The sequence below is a fragment of the Beta vulgaris genome, chromosome 5 (assembly GCF_026745355.1).
Source record: "Beta vulgaris subsp. vulgaris cultivar EL10 chromosome 5, EL10.2, whole genome shotgun sequence".
NCBI lineage: Eukaryota > Viridiplantae > Streptophyta > Magnoliopsida > Caryophyllales > Amaranthaceae > Beta > Beta vulgaris.
In genome coordinates, this window is record NC_079206.1 from 42,602,622 (window position 1) to 42,618,135 (window position 15,514).

Here is a 15,514-nt window from a genome sequence, read left to right on the forward strand (position 1 = left end):
AATCCTTCAAAGTATGGCTTAAGCCGCTGCCATTTACCTTAAAATTTTTGAGTGGCTTCACTTTGGATTTCCACAGCTCCATGTGGAAACACTTTCACACAATGAATGGCCCGATACACCTAGAATGCATATTTTCTGGAAAAACACGTAGGCGGGACTGAAACAAGATGACCTTTTGGCCCACCTTAAACTCTTTCCTTATAATTAGCTTGTCATGCCATGCCTTAGTCTTGCTTTATAAATTGCCGCGTTTTCATAGGCCTCGTTCCTTATCTCCTCCAACTCTTGCAATTGTAACTTCCGGTGCAATCCAGCTTCATCCAGGGCCATGTTGAAGTTTTTGACGGCCCAGTATGCTTTGTGCTCAAGCTCTACTGGAAGGTGACACGGCTTTCCAAACACCAATCGGTATGGTGACATACCAATGGGGGTTTTATAAGCTGTCCTATATGCCCATAATGCGTCTTCCAATCGCAAGCTCCAATCCTTCCTACTTGGATTCACCGTTTTTTCCAAGATCGATTGATTTCTCGATTAGATACCTCCGCTTGGCCATTTGTTTGTGGATGGTAGGCCGTTGAGGTCTTGTGAGTCACATGATATTTTTTTAGCAGTGCACCAATGGTTCGATTGCAAAAATGGGTTCCCTTGTCACTAATCAATGCCCTTGGAATTCCAAATCTGCAAAATATGTTAGATTTACAAAATCTGCAACCACTTTAGCATCGTCAGTACGAGTGGCCTTAGCCTCCACCCATTTTGATACATAATCCACTGCTAAAAGAATGTACATGAAACCAAAAGAGGTCGGGAAAGGTCCCATAAAGTCAATGCCCCACACATCAAAGATTTCACATATAAAACCGCACTTTGAGGCATTTCATTTCTTTGGGATATATTCCCGACCCTTTGACAATTATCACAAGATTTGCAGAAATGAAATGCATCCCTATGAAGACTCGGCCAATAAAAACCACATTCCAATACCTTTCGTGCTGTCCTTTTTGCTCCAAAATGACCCCCACATGCATGGGAATGACAAAAGGTAAGGATAGAAGTACCTCTTCATCAGGAATACATCTCCTTACTATTTGATCTGCACAGTGCTTCCAGAGATAAGGCTCGTCCCATACATAATGCTTGGCATCGCTCTTGAGCTTATCTTTCTGTGCCTTGGAAAAATGAGGAGGAAAACAGTTAGAAACAAGAAAATTGACAATATCGGCATACCATGGGTGTAAGCATCCTAGGACCATCAATTGCTCGTCTGGAAACTCTTCCCGAATAGGCTCTTGCCATGGCTTCTCCGAACTTGGTTCTAGATCATAAGAGGATACCAATCGACTCAAATGGTCTGCAACCAAGTTCTCAGTTCCTTTCTTGTCTCGAACTTCCAAATCAAACTCGCTCAATAAGAGAATCCACCGAATTAGCCTAGGTTTGGCTTCTTTCTTCGCCATTAAATGACGGAGAGCTGCATGGTCAGTGAAAACAATTACTTTCGTCCCGAGCAAATAGGATCGGAATTTTTCCAGTGAAAACACCACAGCTAACAACTCTTCTCAGTCGTGGAGTAATTACGCTGTGCCTCATTTAGTGTCATAGAAGCATAATAGATGGCATGTGGCACCCTTCCAACTCTTTGTCCTAGCACTGCACCTACGGCATAGTCGCTTGCATCACACATAATCTCAAATGGAAGGGACCAATCTGGAGGTTGAATGATAGGAGCCGAAACTAGCCTCCCCTTCAAATCCTCGAATGCCTTCTTACATGCTTCATCCATCACAAACTCTACATCTTTTTGTAACAACCTGCAAAGAGGAGATGAAATCTTCGAGAAATCTTTTATAAACCTGCGGTAAAAACCTGCATGACCAAGAAAAGAACGGATTTCTCGCACATTAGTAGGTAAGGTAAAGGACTGAATAGTATCAATTTTTGCCTTATCAACTTCTATACCCTTCACAGAGACCACATGACCTAACACAATTCCCTGCTCAACCATGAAATGACACTTTTCAGAATTAAGCACAAGGTTAGTTTCAATACATCGTTTCAAAACCATAGTCAAGTGCTCCAAGCAATTTTCAAAGGAGTTTCCATGCACGGTAAAATCATCCATGAAAACTTCGACAAATCGCTCCATATATTCTGAAAAGATACTTACCATACACCTCTGAAAAGTCGCAGGGGCATTGCATAGTCCAAAAGACATCCTCCGGTAAGCAAACGTGCCAAAAGGACACGTGAAGGTTGTTTTCTCCTGATCCTCCGGCGCTATGGCCACCTGAAAATATCCAGAATATCCATCTAGGAAGCAATAATAAGCATGACCAGCTAATCTCTCAAGCATCTGGTCAATAAAAGGCAATGGAAAATGATCCTTCCTAGTTACCGCGTTAAGCCTACGGTAATCAATGCAGACTCGCCACCCATTTTGGACACGGGTGGGAACTAAGACACCATCTTTGTTCTCTACAACTGTGACTCCAGACTTCTTTGGAACAACTTGGGTCGGACTAACCCATTTGCTATCGAAAAATTGGAAAAATCATACCAGATTGGAGAAGTTTCAGAATCTCGGCTTTTACCACCTCCATCATAGGTGGGTTAAGCCGCCTTTGAGGCTGTCGCACGGGCTTTGCATCATCCTCCAACAAAATCCGGTGCATGCAAGTGGTTGGGCTTATTCCCTTGATATCTGCTATAGTCCACCCGATCGCCTCCTTATGCTCTTTTAGCACCTCGATGAGTTTTTTTTCCTGTTCCTGGGAGAGCTTGCTTGATATAATCACCGGTAGTGTATCTCCATCTCCAAGGAATGCATACTTCAAATGCTCAGGCAATGATTTCAGCTCAACTACGGGTGCCTGCAAAATAGATGGTAAAAGCTTCCCCGGAGGGATAGTCAAAGGCAAAGGACCCACAAAGGAAGGAACGAGTGGAAAAGTCACATGTTCCTCCAAAGCCTGGACTGTTTCCTGCAAGTTAGCACTTAAAACATACTCAACATCATTTCCTTCCAAGCTATGTTCAAGAGCTACCTGCAAAGAATCTTCTCCACCTATATCGAAAACATCCTGCGAATATGAATCAATGACATCTATGGAGTAACAAGAGTGGTCATCTCTCGGGAATTTCATGGAATCGTAGATGTTAAACTCTACAAGGCTTCCATCAAATTCCATCGTAAGACATCCACTATGCACATCAATTTTTGTTCTAGCAGTTTTTAGAAATGGCCTTCCTAACAAAATAGGAGTAGCGTGCTTGTCATGCTCCATATCTAAAACATAAAAGTCAGCAGGAAAGATTAACTTATCGACCTTAACCAACACGTCTTCTACTATCCCTTTCGGGTAAGCATTAGAGCGGTAGCTAACTGAATCACAACACCAGTTTCATGTAGGGTGCCTAGTTTTAAAGACTCATACAAAGAATATGGAATAACATTAATCGAAGCCCCTAAATCTAGCTAGCATAGCCCTAGGAAATGTGGTGTTCCCAATCACGCAAGGGATAGCAAACATGCCCGGATCACTGCACTTCGGAGGAAGTGCCTTTTGGAACATGGCAGAGACATGCTCGCTAACCTTTACCTTTTGGGTTCCCTTAACCTTTGTTTCCTTTTTGTTGTACACATTTCTTTAAGAAATTTAGCATACCTAGGAATTTGCTTTAAAGCATCCAAAAGGGGAATATTTACCTCACACTTACGGAAAGTCTCGTAAATATCACGATCACATTCTTTTTTCCGAGTATCTCGCAGCGCTTCTGGAAAAGGAGGTGTTGGCTCATAAAGTGGTGGAGGTGGTGGTTGCTTGGACTTCTCATGAGATGTGGAAGGCTCAGGTTCGGGCTCGGGCTCCGGCTCTGGCTCATAAACAACAATCTCCTCCTCGACCTCTTTATCTCTTCCTTTTATCTCTTTTCCGCTCCTCAAAGTGATTGCACTTGCATTTTGTTTCGGATTAAGCTCCGTTTGAGACGGTAGCTTTCCCGAATCTCCGCCTCTAATCGGCTCACTGCTCCAGAACCTGACTCATTTGTTGCTCCGATTCTTGATGCTCGATCGGGTCTCCTCCTGAAATTGAACCATATTTCCCTGCATGTTAGTCACATTTTTAGTTAAAGCATTAATCATATCTTCAGTTGACATGCTGGTACTCGGTCCCTGTACTTGGCCTTGTGGCCTAAAATGTGGAGCTCCTTGCTCCTGGTGTCTCGGGTAAGGAGGTGGAGGACGGTTATACTGGTGCGGTCCCTGCTGGTTTCCCGAAACATTACCATATCTCAAATTGGGGTGATCTCGCCACCCAAGATTATATGTATTGGAATATGGGTCATACCGCTTCTGAAAACCTTGGCCCTGAAATCCGACCGCCTTTACCTCTTCACTCGCTTCCTCCTGCAAATGAGGACAAAATCTGTGGAATGATTTGAAGAGCAAATGCCACAAGCTTTCACATGTTGAGTATTCTTGTCTTTTGTCATGAATTCCCGAACCATAGATGTCAATGCTTGCACTTGATCCTCTAACTTAGAAGTTCCAGGACTTTCGGTAGCCATACGACGAGCTCCTGATCTTCTAGTGAATTGTCTCGAGCCCTCAGCTAGCTCGTTTATCAAATCTTTAGCAGCTTGTGCAGTTTTATTCACAATTGAACCTCCACTTGCTGCATTCACCATTCGTGCATCTTCACCACTTAATCCATTATAGAAGTAAGCACTAAGTCTTCATCTGCATAGCCATGATAAGGACAACTAGCACATAACTTCCTGAATCTAGCCCAGTACTCATAAAAGGTTTCATCACTCTTTTGCTCGATGTTGCTTATCTCCTTTTTCAACACCGAAGACATTGAAGTCGGAAAATATTGCTCGAGAAAAGCCTTTTTCAAATCAGCCCACGTAGAAATGCTACCCGGTGGAAGGTAATATAACCAATCATTTGCCGCACCTTTTAATGAGAATGGGAATGCCTTGAGTTTCACCTTCTCTTCCGACACGCCACTTGGTTTCATGCTGCTACACACCACATGGAACTCCGAAAGATGCTTATTCGGATCCTCACCATTTAGCCCATAGAATGTCGGAAGCAAATGTATTAATCCTGATTTCAGCTCAAAATTGTCCCTTTCATCTTCTTGTGGGAATGTAATGCATAAAGGCTGCTGATCAAGGTTAGGAGCTGTGAGCTCCTTCAATGTGCGTGGCTCGACTCTCGGAGGCATCTCTTCTTCTATTTCGATAGCAAAAGGAAGCTCCTTAAAGTTTTCACGCCGTTCTCTTCTCAACCTGAAAAGAGTTAATTCCAAATCTCGATCGTACTGCAAAGGATGTTGGTTAGTAGCACGAGTATTAACCATAAACTACAAAGCAATACAACCTAAGGAATAAAAATTCACTAATTACAAACAAGTAATCGTTGCTCCCCGGCAACGGCGCCAAAATTTGGTAGGGTTTGCGTGTACTCCTAACCAAATATAATTAACCTACTTTCATGCACACTAAGAAGTATAATGGAAGAGGGATCGTATCCACAGGGAGCAAAGAACTTGATTGGAAATTAGCAATAAGAACCCTAGTATGTCTAAGGCCAAAGAACCGAATAGGGGGATTTGGAACAATGTAAGTGATCTAAACTACTCACAATACTAAAACACGAAGAGATTACAATATAAAAAGGCCTTGGACTCGGTTAGCATCCACCCTAACCTACTTTGTGATCACGAAACCTTAACCCTCAACCTTTCCTATGGTCACCTATGAGAAGTCGATACTTCTATCCTCCTAGATCGTGGTCTAACACACGATCTGCGTGGTTTGAACCGCTCTTACTATGAATTAACTCAAATGAATCGCACTTAAGTTCAAACCAAAGTAGCATTAAAAACGAGGAACACAATAGGATTACTAATGTAATTAAAGCAACAACATTCAAGTAATAAGCTATGCTTCTCTAAGTGCACAAGATTAATGTTCAGCATTTAATCAAACACCTAGTATGCTACATGGAGCTATGGACACAACAATCCGATTATGCACCTAAAACTAGCATTAGATGATTCACACAACAATACTAGTAACGTTCCTAGCAAAGATTATGCAAATATCATGGAAATACATACAAGAAGCATCACAATGACCATAAAAAATAGAGTAATAAGTTCTCACAAGTAGATTAGAGCTTCAATAACCAAATCCAAGATGAAAGTTTAAGCTAGCAAAGCCATAAAATTCATTACAAATCTAATAAGGAAGAGTAGAAGAAACATATGGAACTCTCTTTCTCTCTCTACCTTTCTTTCCTAGTTAAAGCTAAACTAAAAGCTAACTTAACAAGCTTTCCCGCCAAGGGAGGAAAAGAAAATAAAAAGTGCTGCGGCAGGGGTTGCGACTCGCGACAGAGCTCGCGACTCGCGACCATAGGCAGGTCGCGACTCGCGACATTGATCGCGGGTCGCGACGAGCTCTCTGCCTCAAACCGCACCAAAACACCAAAAATACAAGGAGAGAAGAAATAACTTGGCTTTTGAGGAAGCCATGGAGCTGTAGAACTGAAGTGTGATCAATCCTCGGAAGACGAATAACAATGAAGCTCGAACCAAGGACCTCGAAACTCGGAACTCGGGCAAAGCTCGGAAAACCTCGGCAGATGCATCATAAAGGACTACGAACAAGGACTCCAGGATACAAAAAGTGCCCGGAGGGCTAAGATCGACCCTCGAGTGTGCCACCATGTCAACTACTCCCTAGACTCCTCACAACATCCTCCGGCAACACCTCCTAACGTCAAATCTCTCCTAAATCCCGACACTAAGCTCGTACCGACACCAAAAACGCCTCGAAATCCGCCTAAGATTGGCGGATAACTTGGACACATCAATAAGCATGATCTGATCTGAATTTATCTGATCTGATCTCAACTTATTTTTTCTAATCTGATCTGAACTTATTTTTTCTGATATGATCTGAATAGATCTGAAATAACAAAAATAAGGTGAACTGAACATAGCCTAAGTCTACCCCATAATTATATATTTACAGCCTTTTAACTACCATATTTTAAATAGTACACATACATGGACCTTGAATTGAGCCATCTATTTCAAGTAGAATCTCAACCCATTAAAGCATCCTCCCAAGTCCTAACCCCCATTCTATTGATGCACAAGAATCGAACTCTCGCCTTACATTGAAGATTCAATCCACAATTTTTTGTTTTCTCTCAAATTCTTTTCTTTTCTTCGGAAATACTACCCACTTCATCCCCACTTGCTTGCGTACATGGTGCCATGACGAAAGAAAACGAAGGCCAAGCCTCAACTTCAACTCACACTACGTTTCACCCTACACAAGCCGTGAGCAATATTACGAATAAAATCCCCATAATTTTTTAACATGAAAAAGACTAAATATTCCAATTAGAACTATTTAAGATTCATTATCTAGACCATATTAATCCAAAAAATCCCCACCCCAAATCTCAGGTGAACTATGAAATCGTCTTAACTCGATCATGGAAAAGAGGATATATTGTACTATATGGCGGCATCACAACACAAGAAACATGGATCCATCTTCAAGCAATTTTCCAAGATAACAAACACACTCGGATGGTATACTTGGAAAATCAGTTTAATACCCTCCATCTCTATATTTTTATAGACATATCTGCATATTATCAACAACTCTAGAATCTAAAGGATCAATTAGCTAATTTTGATCAAACATTGCACTAGTAGAAAAAGTTGATGTGCGTCTCCTGAATTACGTCGCACAACAGGTAATATGACGCATAAGTGTAGGAGCGCATCATTTGCGGCTAGCATGTGATGCAAAAATTAAAGCAAATAGGTACGAGATTCATGTGCGTCGGACCCTGATCAATGTTCAACGGACCCTGATCAATGTTCGACGTAGATCGTGAAAGACAATTTTGCTTCGAAGGTGGTTGTATCTGATGATTTGTGTCAAATCTAGAGGCGCATCCGACGCAAATGGGTTTTAGGGCCTTGTTCACGAATCGTATCAGGGTATACGATGTGCGTCAGACCTCATGGTTTATGCGACGGACATAGCCATAGGCATGCTTCCCCTTTTATTTCCAAACCCTACATTGCAAGTTATTTTCCCCTGGAGTCGTCACTCATGATCCCCCTTCTCTCTCTCATACCACCAGTTCTTCCTTCACAATTCATGAACTCATCAACATAATTTATCAACACATTAAATTCATTTTCCCCAAATTGAAGGAGACAAGAAGAACGAAATGTTCGAATTTCCAGAAATCTGGATTGAAGAAGAACGAGAATTCAACAAAGATCGAGAATTGAAGAAGAACGATTGAAGTTCGATCTGATTTTGGCGATTGAAGTTTGAACTGATTTTTTCAATTGAAGTTTGAGCGGATTCACGGGAGGAAGAAGAATGACAAAGAAGATTGAGGTCGCATCGTCAACAGATTGAAATTTGGTGATTTAGGTTCAATTTTTTAATTTCGTTTCATATCCAGTCACTTGGTGGTTTTGTTTTTTTAATTTTTTTTTTAAAATTTTTTTATGTTGTATAGATTCTAGATCAATTTTTTTAGGTTCAATCCCTTGGTGTCTTCAATTCAGATTTGCTTCTTGTATTTTGTTTTCGTGGATACGTGAATTTATATTAGGGGTACGCCAATTCAACCCGTTGCAGAAATATGGAAATGTATGCTCTGTGCATGTAGGACGCATAGGAACTTGGACTTCGGTGTTTATGCAGCTGAACGTGTTTTTGAGCAACTCCATATGATTCGGTTCCCTATGTGATACTTGCGATTTGCGAATATGTATGCTTTAGCTAGTACCAGAAACGATGATGCTAAGGTAAGAAAGATGATGAAGAGTATAGTGTAAGGAAGGAACCTACTTTTAGCTGGGTGGAGGTCAAGGAGGGAATTTATTTTTCCAAACAAAATTCACAATTTGCGTCGGTTGTAAGAAAAAGTCGGACGCAAATAGGCTTTGTTTAAAAAAAAATTATGGATGATTTGCATCAAACATTAACCACATGTGACGCAAATGGTGCCGATGATGTTAGGGGACAAGGGTGATATGCGTCGGACTCCGCTTGCCATCTGACGTAATAGCTATAATTCGCGCCATATCCCTATCCGAGACAAAGCATGTCTCCCAAATTTGCGTCAAATCCTGTGGTGCCAGACCCATGTGCAACGCAAATAGGGGTCTGGCGTCTAACACAAACCAATTATTTTGTACTAGTGTTGTCTCTGAACAAAAACTTGTTTTATGTTTGGTTTTCGTGCTCATCAACATTTATTTTTATATATTGTCGCCTCCATGATCCAAACAAGTGAAAATGGTGTATGATAAAATATAAAACTATTTTAACGACTTTAACCATTAGTTTTGGTTGAGTTGGTCCTTTGACATAGTATCGAGTCAGACCCACAACGGGCAACATTAATATATTATGGGCCAATCGAAAAGGAACCTCACATGTGAATAGGAGTATTGAAACTATAATGTATAGCTCATTACCGAAATAACACATGTGATCTCTCATATTGATAGAAGAAGAGAGGTGATCAATTCACTTTACAACGCATAGGGGCTACTCCCTTTATTACCATATAGTTTTAAGGTGGAACCTCTTTTAGTCGTGTAAAATGGACTATATATCCTACTTATGGGTGCGACTGAGGCTCATATTTGACATGGTACTAGAGCCAGAGTGACATAAAGGTAACATGTTCAAATCTTATCCATCCCTATTTTCTAAGTGGAATATTTAGTGCAAGATTTTCAGGAAGACTTATGATGCATCTATATTTCAAGCAAAAAGGGCTCTCATCTGAGGAGGCGTACTAAAGTATAAAACTATTTGTGGGACTTCGACCATCAGCTTAAACTTTTGGTTTAGTTGGTCCTTTCACAAGATGGAGGGTGGGGGAAAACCAATTCAATCGATAATATTGTATGCAAGTTATAAGCAATAAATTAACAAATAAATATCGGCATGTCAATCCAAGTTAAATGGCTAAAGAAATTTAGAAACATACTGCTTTACAAGGAAAAAGGAAAGAAAAGAGGAAAGAAAAGCAAAATTTGCCAAAATAGACCTTTTATATATTACATTTTATGAGAAACAACCTTTTAGAAATTTACTAGCAACTTAAGACCTTAAATGTAAACTTTTTCAGAAACAAACGTGGTTTATTTTCTGACATCGACCAGCCGGATCGCGCCATTGACTCACTTAAGTGAAGCACGTAATTTGCATGTGACTTGTGTTTTGCTTTATTCCAGTTTTTTCCCTCCAATTCCCTCCTCCCCATGCCTACCCACCTTAACCACCGTAGACCCAGCAGCAGCAACCGGAACCACCCTAACACACAATCTCTTTCTCTCTTCATTAAACATCAAACCCCAAAAACGTCAACCACATCACCACCACCGACATAAAAACCTACCAATCAGTGTCGCTCTTCACCAAACCCCAAACTAACTACCTTAATCTCTAACACAATATCCAACAGTGAATCCCAAACTCATTATTTCTCTTTATCTCCTTTCCTCTTCACGATCATTTCACTTGGTTGTGGTGGTGTGGTTTGGTAGGTTTTGGTTCGAATTTAATGGTGGTGGCGATTCGAATTGTGGATTCAAATTTGATGGTGGTTGTGGTTTGAATTTTATATTTTCAATCCTAAATGATCCAAAAGCAGTTTCATATATATATATATATATATATATATAATATTATATAATATATATTATATATATATATATAATATATATATATATATATATATATATATATATATATATATACACACTTTTCATGGCAATTTATGTTATTCATACAAATATAAAGAAAATACTAAGTTACATTATGAAGACAAGATATAACAAGAAATGTGTGAATTTCATCCCTGAAAATCCTTTAGATTTTTCTTTAAGATTCCAAATCTGCATATTGCCTTCTCGGCTCCCAAAATAACCTGAATATACATAGATCTTTGAAAGTCGTTCAACAATATTAAGACATGAGAAACAACAATAATATCTCCATGTAAATCCTCCTTCAGATTTCAAGTATAGTTGCAATATTTGTGAAACACCAATGAAGCAGTTGACAACATAATCATTGATGCGAGTCAATTTGTATTGAGAACAAATGTGCAATATGTGCAATGCATGTAATTTTTCATTTATGGTCTGACCACTTATTGTGTGTGTATTTATTGTTTTCCTATCTTGTAATTTGTATCAGTGATCATTGTCTTGCACATTTTCTTTCCACTTGATGTTATGATTTTATATAGAGTCTTCCCCCTACTTATAAGCTAAAAAAGATATCAATGGTTCTCTTAGGAGCCATTTTATGCTAACTTTCTCCATCTATTTACGATATTCTGGTTCATGTCAAATTGTAGGTTTTACAGAATTATTTCCTTGTTTTCTACTATTATATGATTGTTACACTGGATTGGAGAGGTTTGATGCTGAGTTCCAAGGTCCCGAGGACATTTTTCGGGACCCTTGAGCAAAAGAAGATTGAAGAATTGCCATAGCAAAGAAAAGCGTCAAGGCCCGATCACATCAGGCGTTCCAATCCTGATCGGGAGCCCACGAGTGACAACAAGCTGTTTTGTTGCGGACCCGATCGGGAGCCCTTCACCTGTTTGTAGTTCGTTGCTCAATCTCGATCGGGGGGTTGTCCCGATTCCATCGGGTGTGCATGTGTGTACTGCTATGTGCACTAATGAAGAAAACTAGGCCGCCCGATTGCATCGAGCGTGTTCCATTTTGTGCTGAGATAAGTTTGTTGATCTCGATTCAATCGGGCATGTGTGACCCGAACGAGTGGTTGGTCTGGCACGCGTATTTTAATGATTTCCAAGCTAGTTGTGTATTACTTTTCCTTTATGTTTGAGGTTTAGTATAAATACGAAAATTGGAACATTACTAAGACATCTTTTATTTACCTTTTGTTTAGCCCTTATTTTTCATGGTTTTCTCTATAGAGTAATTCAAGAACCCTAGTTTATTGTTTATTGCTTTGTATTCAAGATCAAACCTTTGCATGATTCGTAAGTTTAATATAGTTCTTTAGTTTGGTAATCTTATGTTGCTTCCTCTAATATGGATTGGATTCATCTCTTCATTATTTGCAACTATTCCAGGTATGAATTACTATACTTCCTCCGTTTTTTTTAAATGTTACACTTTTGAAAAGTTCGGTTATCTAGGCAAAATTTTGATTGAAGATTAAGCAAGGTAAGAATGAGGATTAAAGGAAGTGGGACCACCTCTCCCCCACCACCACCCCAGCAGCCCAACCCCTTCCCCATCCCGACAGCCCCCCTCCCCACCATCGCAACAGCCCCCTCCCCACAACCACAACAACCTCTTTCGCCCACCCCGCCCATGTGCACTCCCACCACCACCCCCGCCCAACACTCCCACCACCACCACCACCCCCGCCAACGCAAACCCTCTCCCACCACCCCCCAATCCACAGCCCCCCTCCCCCACCCCTTTGAATCCCGCAGACTGACTGATACCACTAATACCTTCGAATCTTCAACCTACGACCGACTTTTTTTGGATCTGCAACCTCCAACCTTCGACGCTATCAGTAATAAAGGAATGATCTGGTAAGAACTTCGAAGCTATGAGTAAGGCGCAAAACTCAACCCTGTTTTCGAATCGTCAATCTCCGACCGACGTGGTTTTGCGCGAAGAAGACGACAGGTTTTACACGAAGATGGCGTGGTTTTCGGATCTGCAACGCGAAGATGGCGTGGTTTTGCGGCATCATTGTCGGAGGTTGTGGTGGTTTTGCGGTGTCATCGGGATTCGAATTGATGGGGGAGGGGTATGCAGGCTGGGGTGGTGAGAGGGGGGTTTTCGTGGGTGGGGTGGTGGGGGAGGTTTTGCGTGGGCAGGGCTGCTGTGGTGGTGGGGAAGGGGGCTGCGAGGTGGGGGAATGGATTGGGCGGCTGAGGTGGTGGGGAGGGGTGGTGGAAGAGAGGAGGTTTGATTAATTTAGATTAGTATATAATAATGAGGTTAAATTAAATTAGTTTAATTTTGGTTAATTGTTATAAGGGTAAGTGAGTAATTTTGCAGCATAAAACTTCCCATTTTAGGAAAGAAAAAAAGCGTATTTATTAGAAAAGTGTAACATCTAATAAAAAACGGAGGAAGTATTGATTTTATCATTGTTTTTATAAATATGAGTGAGTAGTTTTAATTCTAGGGTTGTGATAATCTATGTACTCAATGAACGACTGGTGGATTAGTCTTATTACTTTCTATTTCAGTTCTTTCATGTGATTGCATCTTTCAGGCTAGATTTATAAATTAGGCCTGATTTATATTTCTACTATCGCAATAATAAATCTGCTTCGACAGGAGAGATTCGTATATGCCTTCAATCATTAGGCAGAGTGATCCTTGACCATGCGAGAGCGGCTAGGTAATCTTTGAGGGAGGTAATGTTCGAGAGAAATTACGTGTGCCCTAAATAAATTGACTTATTAGGTTGTTGTCATTCGTCCTAGATTTTTCTAATTCTATGCATAATGATCCATAATCCTAGTTCTTTATTAATTGATTTATTCCCTCGTATTTAATTATGTTATTCGCTTAGTTCAGTATATTTATTAGAGGTTGCAAATTTGTCATACGGGTCGGGTCAAAACGGGTCGAGTCATAATCGGGTCAACTTTGTGTTCGGGTTACGTTCGGATTGGATCAGATTCGTTCCGGGACATGTTATGATCGAGTCCATGAGATTTCGGGTCATCGGGTCGTGTTAGATCGGGTTTCCAATCCCGCAAATAAATAAAACACATATAAGACTAATGAGATTAAATTAAATAATTAATGGACAGTGGCTAAATCATATATAGTATTTCATGACAATATTTTCCTTGAATTTGTTTGAAAAGTAACTAATATGACAACTTTTCGGGTCGGGTTCGGGTTGTCATCATTATCAGGTCAATTTCGGGTCGGGCGATTCCTTGTTCCTCGCACCTCAAAAAGAACCGAAGCCAATCTACTTGATCTCTCCCTCATGTACTGCCTAGCCAACAACATTCACATAAATCTCCCTTCCCTACATATAACTCACCTTACTCATTGCATCACCCACAAAATTCGCATTGGTTGTGGAAATCTTATTACCATATAATTCATATAATCTTGAAGAAATGCAAGATTAAACTACCCTCTAAACCCTGTTTTGCCCTAGAACTAGAGAATTACCTAACTAAAGATACCCACTCACGCTTAAGTTTAACAGTTCATGGGGGTGTGTTGGGCTTTGAGGTTGAAGAGGTTAAGGTTAAGGTGGAAAAGGAGTCTAAGCCTGCTAGGAGAGGAAGAGATAAGAGGAAGTTGGATCTAGGGTCAAGCAATCTGTCAGGAGGAGCCAGAGATTGGCAGAACCTAGAAGGAACCAAGTCAGTGGGATCATGAGTGATTTGGAGGAGGATCAAGGTCCTTTAGGAACAGCTTCCCAAGGTGTGGATTTTCCTCTTCTGTCTACTTCGGGTCTACATGGGATACTCAAGAGATTCAAGCTTCATTTGCTCTACTGGGAACAAGGTGCAAGCTTTGGAGGCTCGAATTGCACATTAAGATGTTCAGCATGATCAACTTCTTCATGCTATGAACAAGGGTGCTTCCAACATTTGTACCAAGATTGATATTGTTGCTGTCTCCTTTCGCATTCATGAACTTCCCTGATACCAGTCCCTTCTACTTAAGACTTTCTCTATTTTGATTTTGGGATGTATATTTGATGAACAATTGCATCGTACTTTATTTTATTTTTTCTTTTCTTGTGGCAATCACAAGAATTTCAATATATGCATCTTTTTTTCATCTTCTCTTTTGCTTTTTGAACTCTGCTCCTCATATACTACTGCTCTAATATGCTTGTTCCTGTGTCTATTACTCTTGGAATGTGTGGATGGCTAATATTCTGAGATAATATGTTAGAGCTACTTACCATAATTTAAGATTGTTTACTCTACTACTACTGCAGGTTTCACTACTTAGTTTTGACGATGACAAAAGGGGGAAGATGTATTGGCACTTGAAAAAACTTTCTGACATTTCCTTAGTCTATACTGCTTTTCTTGATGGTCTTTGTCTCTGTTCCTAGGATCGTGATCGTGGTCTTTGTTCCTAGTCACAGTTTAGTGTCTTAGAGTTTTCGAGTTTGAGTTTTAGAGTGTCTTAAAATTTATTTCATAACTTTCATAATTTTTTTTTTATTTATTTCTTTGCTTTTCTTAATTTATGCCAATTATTTGCCATCATCAAAAAGGGGGAATATTGTTGTATTCCATGTTTTTATGATGCCAAATACTTAGGTTAATTTTACTATATAGTATTTATTCATTTAAGCGAAAATTATAAAAAATCAAAAAAATGTAATGTTCAATTTTGCATTTATATCTTGTGGAGAAAGATTAATTATTTAATTT